Source organism: Oratosquilla oratoria, unplaced genomic scaffold (assembly GCF_046742065.1).
Source record: "Oratosquilla oratoria isolate Oo_2021 unplaced genomic scaffold, ASM4674206v1 SCAFFOLD51, whole genome shotgun sequence".
In the NCBI taxonomy this organism is placed as follows: Eukaryota; Metazoa; Arthropoda; class Malacostraca; order Stomatopoda; family Squillidae; genus Oratosquilla; species Oratosquilla oratoria.
This window is the reverse complement of record NW_027467715.1, coordinates 98,579-112,500: the sequence shown is the minus strand read 5'-3', so window position 1 is coordinate 112,500 and position 13,922 is coordinate 98,579.

Here is a 13,922-nt window from a genome sequence, read left to right as displayed (position 1 = left end):
GTTCTTTAAGCCCCAGAAGATCTTGACCGAGTGAATTCGTAATGACAGACTCGTAGTCTCAGATGTATCTTATAATCTGATGAGGAAGGGGGTCTGAAAAGACATCCTTCGGGTCTTGCTAGGTTCTTGGTCTTAATTGATCTCTGTCTGTGGTTCTTGTCAAGATAGAGATGTTCATGTTAAATACAGCTTCCTTCGAGGTTTTCCCACGTTATGCATGATGTTCTTAGTTGTATAGATCAAGGAGCCTCAACCTTTTTCGTGTATCCCATACGCTTATGTATTGCTGTTCTTGAGCTTCCTGGAGAAGACTATTTCTGTGATGAAGGAAATCGTCATCCTTACAATAACTCCCCAATATTTTCTGTAAAACTCTTTGCGTACCCCTCTCCCCTACACTTCTCGCATTCATTTAGTTATGGGATCGAATCCCACTCATATCCAATTCCAAACAATTCCCGTTACCTGCCCCAACAGGCCCTTAGGGCAAAGATGACGGCTTCGGCCGCAGCTACACGCCTCCACCTCATTCTAACGCCTTGTTATTTTATTCAGACGAAAGAAAACAGCAACCGAGGACTGGATAAGAGATCTTTGTTCTTGACATACCCGTTGTTGCACCTTCCTTCCAAAGGTAGCCAATTCTTTACCCCGAAGGCATTCATCCATCCTACCTCCCATAGCCTTCCTCGAGCGAGGTTCCCTGACCATATGTTTGACACGAGCTGTCATCCACAAAGACTAGAAACACCACAGATGTCACTGACACTTCCTTCTCCCTGTGTGCGTGCGTGTGTGTGTGTGTGTGTGTGTGTGTGTGTGTGTGTGTGTGTGTGTGTGTGTGTGTGTGTGTGTGTGTGTGTGTGTGTGTGTGTGTGTGTGTGTGTGTGTGTGTGTGTGTGTGTGTGTGTGTGTGTGTGTGTGTGTGTGTGTGTGTGTGTGTGTGTGTGTGTGTGTGTGTGTGTGCGCGCGCGAGAGAGAGAGAGAGAATGTGCGTGTGTGCGTGCTTTTCAAATTTCTTTCACACCATCCCCTTTACTTCTCTTCCACTTAGTGTGATTTTACGTTATCATCTTTGTCGAGGAATCATTTCCTTCTTTTTCTTTTCCTCCAGATTTCCACATCTTCCTCTTCTTTATCAACTCTCTTCCTTTTCTTCCTCCTCTTTCTCCTCCTCTTCCTCTAAATGATTATTCTGCGTCCGTTTTCACTATTGAGAACAGCAGAAAGAAAGTCCCACCAGGACGGGCAGCATCTACACGCTTATTACATATGGATATTGAAGAACGTGATGCAAAGCGCGTTATTGACAAACTTAAGTTAAACAAATCGCATGGACCAGATACAAAAAAATCCAAGAATAATCAAGGAAGTCAAGAAAGAAATTTGCAAACCCGTCAGTGCATTTTTCAACTTTTTTTTTTACAATCTGGGAGAGTTGTACAAGAGTGGAAACTAGCTAATGTTGTACATACATATACCAAGGCTTTTTTCCCCCTTACAAGGGGGGTAGCCAAAAAGAAAAAGGCACAAAATGTTGTACCCTTAATAAAAAATGGTGACAAATCTAATCCTGGTCACTATCGGCCTTACGTCAATTGTCTGTGAGCTAATGGAGTCAAAATTGTAGAATTCTTGGAGAAAAACAACATTATTAAAGATTCATAATATGGATTCCTTAATTTGCGCTCGTGTCTGACAAACCTTCTTGACTACCTGTACGATATTTATGGTATGTACGAAGGGAGAGCAGTTAATGTTAATATACCTTGATTTCCAAAAAAAAAAATCGATAAAGTCCCACATAGAAGGTTACTAAGTAAACCACAATCCCAAGGTATAGTAGGACATATTCATCGATGGATTCCGGAATGGCTGCCTGATCGTAAGCAACGTGTTGTTCTGAATGGAAAAGTTCAGACTGGCGTATTGTATCACGTGGAGTGTCCCAGGGCTCAATCTTGGGTCCTATACTTTTTTCTAATATACACTAATGATCTGGATGGAAATAAAAAGTGCAAATTATCCAAATTCAAAGATGACATCAAAATTGCAAATATGACATCCTTTAACACAGCAACAAGAATTGTAAAACTATTTGAATCCTTTATGCGAATGGACGGCAAATTCCCGGATGTTTTTCAGTATAGATATATGTAAAGTACTTCATATTGGTAATAGTAATGTCCAGGCTAACTACATGAAGAAAAGTGTACAATTAGCTAGTGTAGAACAAGAGAAAGACCTTCCTTGGTGTTGTGATCTCAAAAGATCTCAAAGCGAACAAACAGTGCTCCGAGGTTATTAGAACTGCAAATTAATTGGATTTATAGGTAGAGCTTACGAATTCAGAACTGAAGAAATTATTCTTAATCTCTACAATGCCCTAGTCAGGCCTAATCTAGAATACTGCGCACAGTGCTGGTCTCTATACTACAAGAAGGATATACAAAATTTAGAAAAGGTAGAACGTAGACTAACAAAGCTCATCCCAAGGTTGAGGAACAAGCCATACGAAGAGTACTTATGGGAACTTAATTTGTTTAGTTTCTCGAAAAGAAGAATGAGAGGGGACCTAATTAAGGTCTTCAAAATTATCAAAGGAATTGAAAATATGGATGTAGAAAAATATTTTAAAATCTACACCTCCAACGTAACTAGGACTAATAGATGTAAGATTGTAGGTAAACTTTTTCAAACAGACTTGGCCAAATACTCTTTCTTCAATCACGTCGTTGATATAAGGAATGGTTTATCATCCAACGTCACCGATTGTTCCACTGTAGAAGTATTCAAAAAACGTCTCGACATTTACTTAAGTGCAAATCTCCGACTAGAATTATTTCACTTATAGCTACATTATAGGGACATTTACTTAACTACAAATCTCGGTCTAGCATTATTTTACTTCTAGATAGATTTAGATTATGTAACGAAACAGCCTCGTGGGGACCAGTAAGTCTGTTGCTGTTCGTTTATCCATGTAACTCCTCCTCCTCTTCTTCTTCCTCTTACTCCTCCTCCTCCTCCTCCTACTCCTCCTCTTCCTCCTCTTCCTCTTCCCCCTCCTCCTCCTCCGCCTCCTTTTCCTTTCATGGACCATTTTATCGCCCCTCCTGCTGCTCCCCCTCTTCCTCGTCGTCCGTCTACTCCCCTTTCCCTCCCCCTTTTCCTCCTCTACCTCTGCCTCCTCATTATGTCAATTCCTCTTCCTCCTTTTCTTTCTTTTACTTAACGTCCTCTTCCTCTTTCTCCTCTTACCCTTCTTCATTTTCCTCTTCTTTACTCCTTATTTTCCTCTTTACCTATTTTTCTCCTCTTTACTCCTCTTTGTCCTCCTATTCTTTTTTATCTTCTTCCTACTTCTTCGTCTCCCCCTTCTTCTTCGTCTCCCCCTCCTTCGTCTCCCCCTCCTTCGTCACCTCCTCCTTCGTCTCTTTTTTCCTCTCCTCCTGGTTCTTTTTCTTCGTTTCCATCTGGGTCTCCATCTGGGTCTCCTTCTGGTTCTCTTTTTTTCGTCTCCTTCGTCTTCTGCGTCTCTTTCGTCTTCCGCCTTTCCTTCTGTGTCTTCTGGGTATCATTCTTCGTCTCCTTCTGGTTCTCTTTCTGGGTCTCCTCGTCTCCTCGCCTCCTATGTCTCCCTTGCCTCCGCCTTCTTCGTCTCCTTCCTCGTCTCCTCCTTCTCCTTTCTGGGCCTTCTTCGTCTCCTCCTGCTTCTCCTCCTATGTTCTTATCGCTGCAGGTGGCCACCAACTAAATGCTGAAGTAGCCTTCGATTGCACTATCAGCTCGTTAATAACGAAGACATTCAGACACATTTCGAAAGTCACACGCACGGGGAGTGTACTTGATCAAGACGATGTTGTCATCTTCGAGAAGGGCTCCTCGTATACAAGTGTGACAGTCACAAGCGAGATGAACTCCATGTTACGATTACGTAACACGTCAAGGAAAAGTTGTATTTGTTGAATAAATCCACCATTTCCCTGTCGGTTTGGAAATGAGAAGAAGTTCACAAAATGAGACGGTATATAGTGCAGCCTTGCATTAGGTATGTAGGTAGGGAGGTAGATAAGTAGGTAGACTGGTAGGTAGATTGGTAAGTAGATAGGTCGGTAGACATATAGATGTTTCGGCCGGGGATTGGGTGCTTTGAAATATTAAATCAAATGTTGAATAATTGAAATTTCTCTCGGTAGTGGATATTTGATATAGATTACAATATGATACGATAATGAAATCACTGCATATGGGTTTTGGCCTCTGACGTATCAACCACCAATATCGGTCAGTTGCTGTGAATGAGGGTTTGTCAATCTATCGCATCTCTTTTTCTTTCCTCAGTTTATTCTTCCTCTTGATTCAAAGGTATTCTATTTTATATTCACTTTTGGAAATTTTTTAAGGGCGCTGTTGGAATGAAGAGACTAAGAGAAAGAAAACGGGGAACAGAGAAAAGATAGTTCATCTCTTTGGCTGTTAACCCCGGCTTAACATTCCGTTAGCGTGGGCACAGTCGACACAACATGACAATGCAATCCTTCGCCTTCAACTCTACTTTCTCCCCCTCCATCTCTATCTCCACCTCAACTTCCATCTCCACCCTCAACCCCATAACCGTGTATAGCCAACTCTTCCTACCAACTCTTCCCTCAACTCGGGTCCCCCAGCAGCCTCAGCGTGAGTGGAAACTCAACACTAGAAAATGAGTAGCAAAGCAAACCAGACTTCGGTGGTTCTGTTTGTGCAGTTGGCAGCCCTGAAAGGTGAGTGTTTAGACTCGTCCAACTCGTCGACATAAACAAGTAAACGTTACATTGTCCGAAGACGTTGGTTCCTTCCAGTGGGTTCTGGAAGAAGAATTGCAACAATGTGGGAAGTGCGTATGAGAGAGATAGAGAGAGATAGAGAGAGACAGAGAGATAGACAAAGAGAGAGACAGAGAGAGAAAGGGAGAGAGGAGAGAGAGATAAAGAGAGAGACAGAGAGAAAGGGAGGGAGAGAGAGGAAAGAGAAAGACGGAGACAAGACAGAGACAAGAGAGACAAGAGAGACGTAAGAGACAAGAGAGATACAAAAGATATAAAAGATACATAAGAGATATATAAGATATACAAGAGATATATAAGAGATATAAGAGACATAAGAGACATAACAGACAAAAAAGACAAAAAAGGCAAGAGAGACAAGAGAGACAAGAGAGACAAGGGGGGCAAGAGGGACAGAGACAAAAGAGACAGAGACAACAGAGATAACAGACATGAGAGAGAGAGAGAGGGAGAGAGAGAGAGAGAGAGAGAGAGAGAGAGAGAGAGAGAGAGAGAGAGAGAGAGAGAGAGAGAGAGAGAGAGAGAGAGAGAGAGAGGGAAAGAGAAGAGACATAAAAAAATAAAAGCGAAAAAGATAAGAGAATGAAAGTGAATGAATAAAGATAGAAATCAATAAACATATTAATATCTAAGCGAATAAAACAGAGGCCATGAAATTAGCCCACACTTTGAGATGCCCGAGATCAAACCCACACAGAGAAAGGAACTCCATTCCCGAGGCTTCGTTCACTTGTTTACAAGAAGTTGATAGCTCAAGTTATCTGTATTCAAATTCAATTAATATGCGCAGAGGAAGACGTAGTACACTTTGCTTTCAGTGGAATATGAAACCAATTGCTTTCTGACCATGCTTGTTATACCATTAAAGCGTGACCCCATTTTCCCCTCCATAACCTAGCCTTGAAACTTGTAATAATACAAATAAGTAAATGAATAAATAAAAATTAACAAACAAATAAATACTAAAATAACAAATAATAAACAATAAACAAACAACAATAAACCATAAAACAAACAATAATAAAATAAATAGATTATTTAATTAATTGATTAATAAAAATCCGATTCTTGGTATGTTAATTCAAATGACGGAGGCCATCACGAGGTACAGAGAACTTACATTGGGAAATAGCACTGGGAAATGGCACTAGGAAATGACACTGCTAGATGGCACCGAGTGAGAAATGGCACTGAGTGAGAAGTGGCACCGAGTGAGAAGTGGCGCCGAGTGAGAAGTGGCACCGAGTGAGAAGTGGCTCCGAGTGAGAAATGGCACTGAGTGAGAAGTGGCACCGAGTGAGAAGTGGCACCGAGTGAGAAGTGGCACCGAGTGAGAAGTGGCACCGAGTGAGAAGTGGCACCGAGTGAGAAGTGGCACAGAGTGAGAAGTGGCACAGAGTGAGAAGTGGCACCGAGTGAGAAGTGGCACCGAATGAGAAGTGGCACAGAATGAGAAGTGGCACAAAGTGAGAAGTGGCACCGCGTGAGAAGTGGCACGGAGTGAGAAGTGGTACCGAGTGAGAAGTGGCACGGAGTGAGAAGTGGCACCGAGTGAGAAGTGGCTCAGAGTGAGAAATGACAATGGCTGAGAAATAGCACCTAGCGAGACATGACACAGTAAGAAGTAGCACAGTGAGAAATGGCACCGAGTAAGAAGTGACACAGAGTGAGAAATGACACTCAGTGAGAAGTGGCATAGTGAGAAATGACACTCAGTGAAAAATGGCACCTAGTGAGACATGACACAGTGAGAAGTGGCAGAGTGAGACGCGACACAGTAAGAAGTGGCAGAGTGAGAAATGACTCAGATTGAGAAATGTCACAGAGAAGTGGCACCGAATGAAAAGTGCCACAGAGTGAGAAGTGGCATAAAGAGGTGGCACCGAGAATCGCTTGATGCCAACATCTACTGGCCATGCAAAGAGAAAATCGACTGTCCTGATGACATGACAAAATAAATAAAATAAAAAAGTGAAAGAAGACAAAGAAAAATTTAATGGAAGAATAAAGTAAAATAAAGTAAAATAAAACAAGATCAAATAAAAAAGATAGAATGAGTAATGATAATAAAAGATAAATAGAAAAACAGACAAAAGAATAGATAAATGAACAAACAAAAATAGATAAAATAACACGTGAATAAAATAGATATATGAAAGTGAATATATATATAGAGGAAAAAAAATGTACAAATAAAAGCTTCTTTGTTCCCGCAATACAAAGACGACGTTAGAATCATTCATTGCTATCACGGAGTAGGAACGTAGGCAGGAGCGCGACTAAGGACACCCAGGAGCCCAAGGCAACATCATACACTGCATGAGAGAGCCAAGGTCGGCGACTAAGTAATCCAATGAAGGACCTGCCCCTGTTTGTGCAGGTAGCAGGAAAGCACACACGAGACCATGATACCGTGAGAACGTGAGAACGAGTCAAAGTGAGTGTTTAAAGACAATGTAACACGTGTAAAATAGTGAGAAGAAGGATATGTCCATGCCTAAGCTTGAGAAAACCTAAGATCGTGAGATCGTGAGAAAGTGTGAGATGTCAGACAAGATACAAAATAATGAGAACGAGGATATGTCCATGCTTAAGCTTGAGAAAACCTAAGATCGTGAGATCGTGAGAAAGTGTGAGCTGTCAGACAAGATACAAGATAGTGAGGAGGAAACATTTGGGTTTGAAGAATTAATTCCGTGAGAGAGTGAGATACTGTAGATCCTGGGATCTGACAAAACGTGAGTTTACCGCTAGGAGGACCCCGTGAGAGGTCGTGAGATGGAAGGCCATCCATACCAGAAAAGCCATCAACGAGTGTCAGAGTTTCAGAGCGTGGGTGTATAATCCTGTGAGGTTGCGAAGGAGGAAGAGAGAAAAAGAGAGAGAGAAAGAGAAAGATAAAGAAAAGGAAGGAGAAAAGGAGAGAGAAAAGGGGAGAAAAAAGGAGAAAGAAAATGAAAGAAAACGAGAAAAGGAAAAAAGAAGACAAAAAAGACGAAGAAAAAGAGAGAGAGAGAAAAAGAAAAAAGAAAAAAAAGAGGAAGAAAGGGAGAGAAAGAGAAAGGGAAAGGGAAAGAAAAAGAGAAACGTAGACAGACGGACAGTGAGACAGAGGGGACAGAGGAATAGAAATAAAGGAACAGAGTGAGAGATAGAGATAGAGATAGAGAAATAGGGAGAGAGTGAGAGCAAGACAGTGATAGCGAGACAGTTTTAGCGAGGCTGTGATAGCATGACTTATAGCGAGACTGATTGCGAGACTGTGAGAGCGAGACTGTGAGAGCGAGACCGTGATAGCGAGACCGTGATAGCGAGACTATGAAAGCGAGACAATGATAGCGAGACAGTGATAGCGTTAGAGCAAGACAGTAATAGGGAAAGTGATAGAGACTATAAAAGTGAGAGGAGAAGAGAGAGAAAAAGAGAGAGAGAGAGAGGGAGAGAGAGAGAGAAATCAAATGAGAAAATAGTTAATTGAAGAGCAGGGATGAAAGCAAGCGAGCATATCGTGGTAATGTGCGACTCGAGCAGTCAGAATCTCTTTGGAGAGAGAGTTCAAGTTGATACTGGCGAGGTTGTGGCGATGGTAAAGGTGAAGGTGGAATGGTGGAGATGGAGGTGGACTGGTGAAGGTGGAATGGTGATGGTGGACTGGTGAAGGTGGAGATGGAGGCGGAGGTGGAGGCAGAGACGAGGTAGAGGTAGAGGTAGAGGTAGAGGTAGAGGTAAATTGGAGATTGAGGAAGAGGTAGAATTGGATATGGAGGTGGTGTAAGTCCTGAGAGGGAGGTAGTGCAGGTGGTGACAGTGGGCTCAGATGGCAGAGAAAAGAGGTATTGGTGATTACGGTGGTGGTGGTGGTAATGGAAGACTTGCTGTGGGTGGTGGTGGTAATTTGGTGCTGTTGGTGGTGTTGGTGATGTTGATGGTGTTTATGGTGATGATGGTGATGGTGAAAATGATGGAGGATTCAGATGGCAGTGGATTGTGGTGACTCAAAAAAAATGGGTGGTGGTTATGGTGATAATAAGAGTGAAAAAATTATCACACGTGGTGAAATCACACACACACACACACACACACACACACACACACACACACACACACACACACACACACAAAGACACACACACACACACACACACACACACACACACACACACACACACACACACACACACACACACACACACATACATACACACATTCACACACGTAAAGTGTGAAAAATTATCATAATGATGATTTTGGTTACAGCAAAGTGATGATGACTGTTGTAACGATGGTGATAGGAATGAGGATGAGATGGTGAATATGTGGTGATAGTGGTAAAGATCGTGGCGGAGAGTGAAAAGAGTTATGATGTTAAAGTTGTAGGATTTCAGTTCCGATATCAGCCTCAAAGATTTTCCTCAGAATATCAGCAGAAGCAGCTTCAAGCCCCTTACCGTGGTGCCCAGCCACGACAGTAGTCTCCCCAGTAAATAGCTTAAGCTAACGGGCCCAGGCGAGACTCGACCTGCCGACCCCGTGGTTACGAGGCGAGCGCGTTACCACTGTACTAGCACTGCCCCCACGGTGGCAGACAAGGAAAACAGAGGAATGGAAATCTATGTAGCTATGTAGTCTGAATTGAGAGTTGAAAACCATCTATATTTAACCTGGCGGTCAATTTTCGTAGCAGACATTCAATTTGTAATTCCCGATCTATCACATAGCTTTGTTTTAATTAGTGATAAATTGCTCATTACGTTGTGATTGTTATTCCAACAAATTAGATAACCGTACCTTTTCTATAAACGAACCGACTGTATTGTCACACCAATAGTTTCTCAATCACTCGCAACAAATAAAAATTCATACTCACACTTTTATGATTTCTCAAAGGTGCCATAAACCAGAGCCGCATTTAGATTTTAAAACTTAATACGGCCAAGATAATTAGTTTTAGATTATTTTCACCGTCATAGACTCTTCAACACGCCTAAAAGTTCGCAAACACGTTTCACTATACACGGACCTTAATAGAACTGATTAAATCACAATGGTGAGGCACAAAGGCTACATCTTCACCCACGATAGACCCTCCAGTAAACCACACACACACACACACACACACACACACACACACACACACACACACACACACACACACACACACACACACACACACACACACACGTACGCACGTACACAGGTACACACGCACACATGTACGGACGCGCACACACGTACACACACACGTACGTACATGTTCACGTACGCGTACACACACACGCACGTACACGTACACATACAATACATACATGTCTTGGTAAGAAAAAATCACACGGATCGCGTGTTTGCCAAGCAGACGATAGAGATGCGACAAACTAAGCTACGACTAGCCAGCAGGCCATGTAAATGTATGACTCTCGAAACGCGCGTGCGCACACACACACACAAACACACACGCACACGCACACACACAATTCAGCATCGCAGCAGTACGAACCGGCGCTTAACTCTGGTGGACTAGGAGTTGGGAATAGGATCCAAGGTCACACCATTATCCATACCTCTGAGCTCTCATCTGGGAGGGTAATAGCTCTCGATCACGTGTCCAACATATGACCCAGGACCAAGATTAATCTCTCTCTCTCTCTCTCTCTCTCTCTCTCTCTCAATCACACACACACACACACACACACACACACACACACACACACACACACACACACACACACACACACACACACACACACACACACATACACGTACGTCTAAAATCGAGCCTGCTATCTCCGTATCAAATATTTTTCTCTCTATTTCATCAATTGTAATGCCTCCGTAACAAACGTTTCTTAAGGAGGAATTATTAAACATTAAGACTGTTCTCAGAACCTGCGTGGAGCAGTGGGTTTCCTTCCTGTCTCGGACGGGGCAAAAAGGAACAAAATCTGATAATAAGGAATTTCTTGCTCACATATGACGAACATCTGAAGTGAAGTCCAACAAGGTGAGGAGACTATGTCAGGAAGCGCTTTATAGCTACGGCCGAAGCCGTCACCTTTGCCTGACAATCGAAGAGAAGTACGGGGTCGGAACACACAACTAAGTCAATGCCAGACCGGCATGCTTGTGATGACGCCACCAGCGTACAGACGTGTAGTAGACCAGTCCTGTATTTCAATTCTTAGCACCTCGTTAGTCCGGTTGAGGAGACTACACTGGTTTCTGGTTTCATTTACAAATACATCCACTCTAACACGTCCAAATCTCCACATTCGCGTCTCATCACAAATACAATCTTCCCAAGTCTCTTTAGGCTAACTTGGTTAAACACAAAGGCCGTTTCACGCAACCAAGGGATAGGCCGGTCATACAATGGGCAACTGACGCTAAAATCAAACCTCTTACAGGAATTCAAATTAAATCAACTCAGCCATCCTGAGTCCACTCTTGAACAAAGGCCACCACCATCGCATTCCACGATTCACACGAAAGCGCTGACCTCTGCTACGTCACTCCTGCAAACTTCTCAATCTCTTCTCTTCACCTTCTGTCTGGTCTCTCTCTTCCACGCTTCCCATCTCGCGGCGTCCACTCAATAACACACTTGCTCCATCACTCATCAGTCGTTCGCACCAACTTACCTACCCAATTCCATTTACTGTTTTACCGCCTCCATAATATATTTCACTCTAGTCTGCTCTCTCACCCAATTTGATCTCTTTCGGTCTCTCAGCATTACTCTCATCATTTATTTTTCCATTCTCCTCTGTGCAGTCCTCAGCTTTGTTTCCATCCCTTTATTCAGTTTCCAAGTCTCACACCTGAACATTATAGATGGGAGAATGCATACATTGTAAACTTTACGTTTCAAACATAAACGTAGAGAGCCTCTCAGGATTTTATCATACTTACCACTTTCCAACCAATTGTAATTCGTTCTTTATTTCATTATCGTGATCTTTGGTCACTTTCACCATCTGACCCAAATAATTATATTTTTCAACATCTTCAATATTATTACCATCAATTACAATATCTTCACTTTGAACTTTCGAGTTGAACATTACATTGGTTTTACTCTTATTCAGTTCTAAACCTACTTTGAGACTTTCTTTGTTCAGATCCTTGTTCATATCCTGCAAGTCTTCTGCTCTGTCTTAAATAAGAATAATGTCATCCGCAAACCTTATGTGGTTTAAATATTCGCCATTAATCTTCGAACTTTTCTCTTCCCAACTCAACCTTTTCAAAATCTCTTCCAAGTAAGCTGTAAATAAGTTGGGTGAAATTGTATCACCTTGCCGTACTCCTTTCTCGATCTTGAATTTTTTGTCTCTTTATATAGTCGAATTACAGCGGTACTTTTCGTATAAATCTTTTCTAGAACCCTTACGATCCGTTCGTTTGTACCCTGCTTGCGTAGTGAGTTTTGTATTGCTATTTGTTTTACCGAGTCAAAGGCCTTCTCGTAATATACAAAAGCCAAAGAGGTATATTATATTCTGTAGTTTTCTCGATTAGTTGGTTCATCGCTTGCAAATGGTCTAGAGTCGAATATTCGCTTCTAAAGCCTGCCTGTTCTCTCGGTTACCTTCCATCTAAAACTTGACTTAGTCTATTTGTAAAGATATTGGAGAATACTTTATATGCATTTGATAGCAAGCTAATAGGTTGATATAAACTAGGGTCCCTCTGGTCTCCTTTTTTACGAAGTAAAGTCTATAGTATTATACCAGGATTGAGGAACGCTTTCTTGACTTAAGAATTGGGTGTACAACTTAACTAAATTCTTTCTGTGTCTTTCAAAAGATCTATCGATATACCATCTTCCCCAGGCGCTTTTTCCCGTTTCATATTTTTCATTATATATATATATATATATATATATATATATATATATATATATATATATATATATATATATATATATATATATGCAAAATAATCACAGACAAACTTGTAGATAGACACTGTCCACAAATTTCTCTTCTCCTGTGATTATCATGCATTTGCGTATCACTGTGATGCGATTGCTTTCATGGATATATATATATATATATATATATATATATATATATATATATATATATATATATATATATATATATATAAATACATGAAATGATAATAACTAATAGTTTTTAATAAAAGAAAAATAAATAGATAAACAGATGAACAAATTAATGATTAGGAAAAATAGATATATCAATATATAAATAGATAAATGAATAGATAAATCAATGAACATATTAATAAACCAATAATTATATAATTGAATAATACTAGTATTAGATCTATAATTTAAATATATAAGTCATTACATGACCCTATATTTGGATGATTAAGTAGTTGAATAATTAAACAATTTAGTAATTGAAAATTAGACAAATAATAATGATAAAATCAAAATATCATATAAAATATTAAAGAAATCTTAATAATTAAAAATTAAATAATTAAATAATCAAGTAATAAGTAATCAAGTAATTAGATAATGGAATGATAAATACTCAAATATTAAATTAGATAATTAATTAATTAAATAATTAGATAATTAGATTTCTAGATAGTAAGATATATGTTTAAATGATTAAGTGACGATATAACGAGATATTTAGACAATGAATAAATAATCTAACATTTTAATAATTAAAAGAACGAGATATTTAGAGATAATGAATAAGTAATCAAATAGTTTAGATATTTAGATGGATAATGAATAAATAATCTAATAGTTTCATAATTAAATAGGCAATAAAGTAATTAGCCAACTAAATAGTTGAATAATTATAATTAGATAATTTGATATTTAAATGATAAAATGATAAATCGATTAAACAATTAGGTAAATCAGTAAATATTTAAGTAGATAACTGAAAATCATGACCAAAGGGTTGTTCAAAACAGCATTAAACTAAAAGAGAGGACTAATTTAAATGAGCTAATCTCGAGAATCTTTTTTCATCCATTTTTTTCTCCTATATTATTAGAAATTACGTAAAAGGTGACGTCATATTGAACTCGTTTATTGAACTCTAGAAGTTTAATTTCATTAAAGTAATAAATTATGTATATTTAAATTATTGGATAAAATCTGAA